This window comes from Gracilinanus agilis, chromosome 1, assembly GCF_016433145.1.
Source record: "Gracilinanus agilis isolate LMUSP501 chromosome 1, AgileGrace, whole genome shotgun sequence".
Classification (NCBI taxonomy): domain Eukaryota; kingdom Metazoa; phylum Chordata; class Mammalia; order Didelphimorphia; family Didelphidae; genus Gracilinanus; species Gracilinanus agilis.
The window spans coordinates 576529928-576537458 of NC_058130.1; positions in this window are offsets into that span (position 1 = coordinate 576529928).

Here is a 7531-nt window from a genome sequence, read left to right on the forward strand (position 1 = left end):
AGAGAGAGAGAGAGAGAGAGAGAGAGAGAGAGAGAGAGAGAGAGAGAGAGAGAGAGAGAGAGAGTTTATGTGTATGTGTTTATGCTGGGGTATCCCTGGCTAGTGCTCACTGGCACTGACATTCTTCTAGTCACCTCCCCCCAGTCAGCTGCACTGCCATATCATTGATACTGAAATAAGTGAGTGAAGTGAGTGGGGTAACCTGGTAACAGTCACTAGATATTGGGTTGAGTTTTGGATAGATTTTGAAGATCTGATGTTGGTCAACCACAGCCTGAGGCCAAATTGGTATACCCCATTACTGTGGGTTGATGACACCATGATCTATCTACTCTCTCAGTACTTATACAAGAAGATCTTGGTTTATTGAACAAAACAAAGGATGGGTGAGTGGACTAGGAAGAGGGATGCCCTAGCTCTAATATTTCCAAATTCCTACCCCCAGTCTGACTGGCAAAGGTAGCTTCATTTCCAATAAATTGTAATACTCTCTCTACATTCTATCTGCCTAAATTTAATCTAGCTAACTATTCCTGACTAGTTGGTCCACTAAATTAAAACAGGATCAATACAATTTAGTCAGATGGGTGGGCTAGAGGCCCAAAGGCTGGAGCCCAGTTGATCTGGTTTGGTTTAGGCTAGATAGATTGGGTCTTTGGCAGCTCACACACAATAGATGATTGAGATAGAAACTGGGTCACAGGATCAAGAGGAACTTCCTTTACCTAATCCAATTTATGCTTCTTGTGAAGTCCCTTTTCTCCCTCTAATTTGGTGGATTCCAACATTTGTCCAGATCAGAGGCTGATCTTGGATACCAGGAGTCACAACATGGTCCTTAGAAGGGCTACACAGCACCAGTACAGCATCTCATAGCATCATAGGATAGACTTCACCCATTGCCTCAGAGAGATATCATTCAGAGGTTCAGAGGTAAGATCCTTTGCTTTAAAATCTGAAGGTTGTCTTTGGGTGCTTAAAAAAATAGGCATACAGGCCAGTGTTAATTTTCCATACAAGGACATTCTAAAAATAGCTCTAAAGAACTCTGATATCAATTATATGACATAGGAGACACTGGCATAGGATCTTCCAGCATGAAATACCTACATCAAAGAAGGTGTAAGTCAGAATTTCAGTATTTCAAAAAAATGTGAGATGCACAAATTTAGAGACATCTCCACAACAATTTTCCATATGGGCTATTTGTGCCTCACCTGTGATAGAGCCTTCCAAGCTCATATTAATTTTATCACCTACAGTCAGACACATTTTATGTTGACCCCAACATATTAATGTCATTTTGGTCCTCTTTGAGTACAAAGGACAACAACCAACCAACCATAAATATACATTCTCCTCAAGATTTTTTACAATTGTGAAACCAGAAATTTGAATGCACATATTAACTTCCCTGATTAGGTCTTCAGGACTGAAGTTCCTCATAATTGGCTGGCTTAATTATGGAAGGGAGAATGCTCTTAAGAAGAGCTATCCTCTCTTTGTAATATTTAAAAATGAGCAATGAACAAACTATTCCCTGTTCCTATGTGTTCTCTCCTTAAAACCTCAACACTGGGGTATAGCTTGTAAGAGGCGGGAAATGAAGGGATATCACCCTGTTCTTATTTAGGAACAGTAATGGTGACTTTCAGGAGAAGTATATGGTAAGCCTAAGAACTGAGTTGCTGAAATAGCACCTACTAGAAAACTTATTCTACCTTTTAATTTCCTTTTGTACATGTAAGATAAATCAGAAACAAACACTCCTGAGAATGGTCTTTCAAATATCCAAGTCAATCAACAAAGATTTGCTATATGCTAGGTACTGTTTTAAACACTAGGGATAAAAAGAAATGTAAACACTGTCCCCTCTCTCAAGAAGATTGCAATCTAGGTGTTGAGACACTAAGTAAACAATTATGTGTAAACAGGATTTGTACAGGATAAATTGAACATATTATCAAGAAAAAGCCAGGAACATTATGGAGAGGACAATGGAAATGTCTTTCAGAACATGGGATTTAACTTAAACTTAAAGGAAAATAAAAAATGGATATGAGAAGGGAGAAAATTCAAGGCATGGCAGACAGCCAGTGGAAAATGCTTAGAAATTGGGTGCAAGAACTAACTTGTGCAAGAATGCTAATATGTAAAGGGGAGCAAAGCATAAAACAATTTAAAAATAGGTAGAAGAAACCTTAAAGAGGCAGAAATAGGATTTTATATTTGATTGTGGAGATAGTATTAAGCTCTAGATTTAAATGAGTAGGTAGGCGATTGATTTGGTCAGATCTGCAATTTAGGAAGATCAGTTTGATAGCTGAGTAGTAGAATATGAAAATGTACTATAGTTTGGAGGCAAGAAGATCAACCAGCAGAGTAGTTTAATAATCTAAATGTATGGTCCTTAAGGTTTGCACTTTTTGATATCAATGTCAGAAGAAAGAAGGTGGCATATTGGAGAAGATTTTTTATGGGAGGGTGAAAAAGTCAGAAGTAGATGTTGATACTTAAGTTTCAGGACTGAGTGACTAGGAAGATGGTGTTGCTCTCAACAATTGCATGGAAATTAAGGAAAGGGGGGGAATTAAGAGGGAGGAATGATGATTTCAGCATTGGACATGTTGAGTTAAAATTTTTAGGGGACATCTTGTTTGGAAGGAGATAGTTTATGAAGCAGAAAATATACCCATTGAGGAAAAAAAGGAAAACATTTAGGATATAGACAGATAACAGCTACTAGAACCTTAAATGGGTGATAAATACATACTGAATGAACTGAAATGGAGATGGTTCTGAATGATAGTGGCAGAGGAATTGCCTGAAAGTAGCAATGGAGAGCAAAGATTATTCTAACTCCTAACATCACAGTTGAGTATATGTATGAAATTGCAACCATTTTTCAAAAGAGGAAGGGGCAGTGATATTGTATGACCAGGAAGAAGTTAGGTCTCTGTGAGAACAAGAAGATAGAAACAGCGTAAAAGGAAAAAGGTTTAAAATGGAAGCTGTCATTGTAAAGACTCTTCTCCTGTCCTGCTGTCTATACTACCTTTCTCCCATTCCCATCAACATGATCACCCAATGTGAAACATTGTACTCAATGGAATTCTTATTTATAATCAAAATACATGCCCAGACAGCCTAGAACTGCATTAGCGAAGACAAAATACCACTACTAGGTCTCTATTCCAAGGAGATGAAAAAAAAGGGTGGAGGGGTAATGATGTACTTTTATAAAAATATTTATGACTGCTCTTTTTGTGGTGGTAAAGAATTGGAAATTGAGGGCATGTCTCTAAATTGGGCAATGCCTGAACAAATTGTGGTACATAAAGGTGATGGAATACTATTGTGTTGTAAGAAATGATGAACAAGATGATTTCAGAAAAGGCTGGAAAGATCTATGTGAACTGATGCAGAGTGAAATAAACAGAACTAGGAGAACATTGTATGCAGTTAAACCAATATTGTACAATGTACGACTGTGAAAAACTTAGATACTCTCAACAGTACAATGATCTGGGACAATTCTGAAGGACTTATGGCAAAGAATGCTATCTAGCCCCAGAGAAAGAACTGTTGGAGTTCAAAAGCAGATCAAAATGTACTATTTTCCACTTTAGTTGATTTGGATTTTATTTGTGGGTTTTGGTTTAATATGCATATTCTCTTACAACAATGAACAAAACATGCTTTTTATAATAATACACATTTAACCTAGATCAAATTGCTTTTCATCTCTGAGAGGGGGGAGGGAAGAGAGGGAGGAAGACAATTTGGATCTTGTAATTTTAGAAAACATGTGGAAAATTGTCTTTATATATAATTAAGAAAATACAGTTTAAAAAAATTCCTTGAAAAAGTTCTCTATAATTGATGTCCTCACTTTCTGCCCTCTCATTCTCTCCTTATTTCTCTTTTCTCTAGCTTCCAGTCTCATCCTTCAATTTAAACTTCTCTCTCCAAAGTTATCAATGATCTCTTAATTGTCAGATCTAATTGCCTTTTTCTATTCTTGTCCTGCTTGACTTTTCTGCAACTTTTGACACTATCAATCACTTACTTATTCTTGATATTGTCTTTTCTCTAGGATTTCATGATAATACACTCAACTGGTTATATTTGGACAACTCCACTTTGTAGTCCCCTTTGTCTAGATCTTCATCTAGATTATGCCTGCTAATCACTGGTGCCTACCAAGGTTCTTGCCTGTACTATCTTTACTTCTCCCTCTGTACTTTCTTTGCTTAGAGATCTCACCATCTCCTATAAAGCTTATCTTTATGCTGGTGATTTTTGATATTTATTTGTCCTACTGTAAATTTTCTCTTGACTTCATCTCCACTCTCCCACTTGATCTCCTGAATCTCTCTTACTGTCTTGTGGTCATCTGGGAATTGATGTCTCATCAATATTTTAAACTCATTATGTCCAGAATTGAACTCATTTTCTTTCCCCCAAACCCTTTTTCTCTCCCTGACCTCCCTATTACTGTTGAAAGTACCACTCTCTTTCCAGTAACCCAGGTTCACAACTTAAGAGTACAATCTTCCACTCCTCACACACTTACCCTTTACATACATATTGCTGTCAAATCTAATAGATTCTACCTTTGAAAAACTCTTGGATATGTTGCCTTCTCTTCTCTGATGTTGTATCCTAGAGTAGGCTTTTATCATCTAATACCCAGACTCTCATAATATCTTTCTGATTGGGCTCTAAAAGAGAACATATTCTCATTTTAGAGAGTATTTCTCTGATGTGTATTGTGTTTGCACAAGTATATTTACAATATATATTTTAGTTGTATGTATATGCATGTATGTGTGTGCCTATTTGGCTCCCTGCTAGAGGACTGGAGCTATGCCATGAGTGAAGGGAGAAGAGATAAGATCCTTATCACTTTTTCCTTTTTCTGTCTTGGGTTTTGCAAACTTGAGGTGAATGAAAAGTATATGTTTAGCTGTTCCCAAAGTGTCTTTACCTTCTGGTAGCTTTCTAATTTGCTATTTAAGTGATTTCTGTTTCTGCATTTGATCATGGGCTCCTGTGAGTCATTCTTATTCTATGCATTTTTTGTGGTTTGTTTAAATAAACTAGTGAATACCTGTGTCTTCTGATGATTCTTTTGGAGGGAATTTGAGACCCTGATGTTTATATATAGAAGAACCTAGATATGTTTCAAAGTAATTTGGCCCTAAGATTTTCCCAGTATATATCCCTGGGAATGGTAATAAGACAAAGAGAGAATTGAATTCCTTCAATTTAAATACTCAGAGATAGATCTCTTCTTTTAAAGTCAGAGTCTTGGGAAATCATGAGCCAAAGGTGACATGTTCCTCAATTTAGTAAGTCCAGTTTTGTGAAAGTGCTCAATTTAATTTTGGCTCAGTTATGAATGGTCACAAAATCTGAATTACAGGTAGCCAAAATTGATGAAATTTTCCCTGTTTCCTCTTTTTAACCAAGATCTTTTAATTACACACCTTGCTTTTGACCAATATGGTCATCTTTGCTTCAATAATTCTGACATATGTTATAGTGTTGTCTCTGTGCTATAAAATTGAAATCACTGTGTAATGAGCTGGGTTGTTTTTCTAAAGAATGTTATTCTCCAAGTCTCCAAAGGAGATTATGCACAGCATCCTAAATCATATAGCATGGAATAAAAGTTGAGGTATAGTCAACTCATAATAATTCTGCAAGTTAATTTATACTTAAAATAGTATATATATTTTTGCCATTTTGTCACATTCAATTGCTTTATTGTAAACAATTCATTTCTTTTTATTAGCATAATGGCTTCATGTGATGCCACTTAAGAAAAACAGCCATTTTTAGATACCTTCTGCATAATGTTAATTTACATCCTGAAAATAAAGTAAGTGAAATTTTCTTAGAATAAAAAAATAATTATCCATAAATCCCTGATGTCAGATCTTTGAAGAAGATACTCCATACTATACTGTGATAAGCTGAAGGCTAATACCCATTAGGTTAGTCATTGTTAGTGTAGTCATGTAGCCAGATAAACATATAGATATTGAGATAGATAGATAGATAGATAGATAGATAGATAGATAGATAGATATAGATAGACAGATAGATGGATGGATGGATGGTTTTAATATATATTAACATATTATATATGTATATGTATGAATACATGTATACATTCACATACATCCATGCATATTTAGATTTATCTATAAATGTATGTATTAAAAAAGTTTATAATCAAAGTTCATAATAAAATCTGCTAATTGGATTACATCTTAAAAACCTTCTAGTTTATCCTTACTTAAAGGATTTACTTAATTGACACCTTTAACAAAGTTTCCCTGTGAATAACAACAATAATAATAACTAACATTTATGTAGCACATTAAAGTTTGTAAATGGATATTCAGGTGTATATGTGTGTGTTTGTGTGTGTATATATAGGTATATGTGGAATATATGCATGGATCTATACATACGCACATTATATATTGTCAGATCTGACTGACAGGGGTCTGACTAATGAGACGGAAAGTTGAATAATACACCAGAGCTCTATTGTGAGAAAGGATTCTGGAAAAATGGGGAGAGGGAGAGAACCAGTGGGGGGGCAGGGGTCCCATAATCTGCAGATAGCTAGGGGTCTCCCCTTTGGTGGTGTAACGATTAAAATGATAAAGGCTGATATTATGAGGGAAATTAATATTTAATTTCCATGGCCATGTTGGTAAAATATGTACAACCATGCCTGACTATTTTTAAAAATGCCGCCCATCCGTATCTCCACCCATCTTTCTTAGAAATTTTTTTTTTTTTTTTGTGAGAAAGGGAAGTTTCTTTCCTTATTCTGATTCACCTTGACTCTCAGGGATAGGGTGAGCCAGGATGATGGCCAACCTTTTGTACTTGACTAGGCTAAAGCTCAGGGAAGACTGGCCTCTAACATATCAGAAACTCTGCAACCCTGAACTGCACACACTGGTGTCAAGTGCTTCAGTATTGGCATGAGAAAGTTCTGTCAATCCTACCTGGATTGGTATAGTCTTTTTTGACCTTATTCTGCTAGGCACTGTACAGTTTCTCATCAATCCCATTTGGAACTGGGTGGTATCCTTGAACTTGTGGTTCTTTTGTTGCCTTCACCTGGAATCAAACAGAATTGTTAATCACAGTCCCATAATATTTAACAATAATTGGAAGGTTGCCATAATCTAAGGCTTTGGGGTATGCATTAATATTATATTAGATATATATTTATATATTAAACTTATATTTTTATAAAATTAAAGAGGATTAATATTGATTAGATGTACTTTAAGTACAAAAATGAGAAAAAGGGGAAAAGATTCAATTATTCTATTATAAAAGAAAAAGAAAAGCAATACGAAAATTTAAAATTCATGAGAAAATACGTTTTCAAGTGAAAAAAGTAGAGAGAAAAAACCTCAAATACTATATTGCACATAGAAGTGAAAAAATTATAAAAGAATATTTTAAAAATCAATATATATATATATATATATAT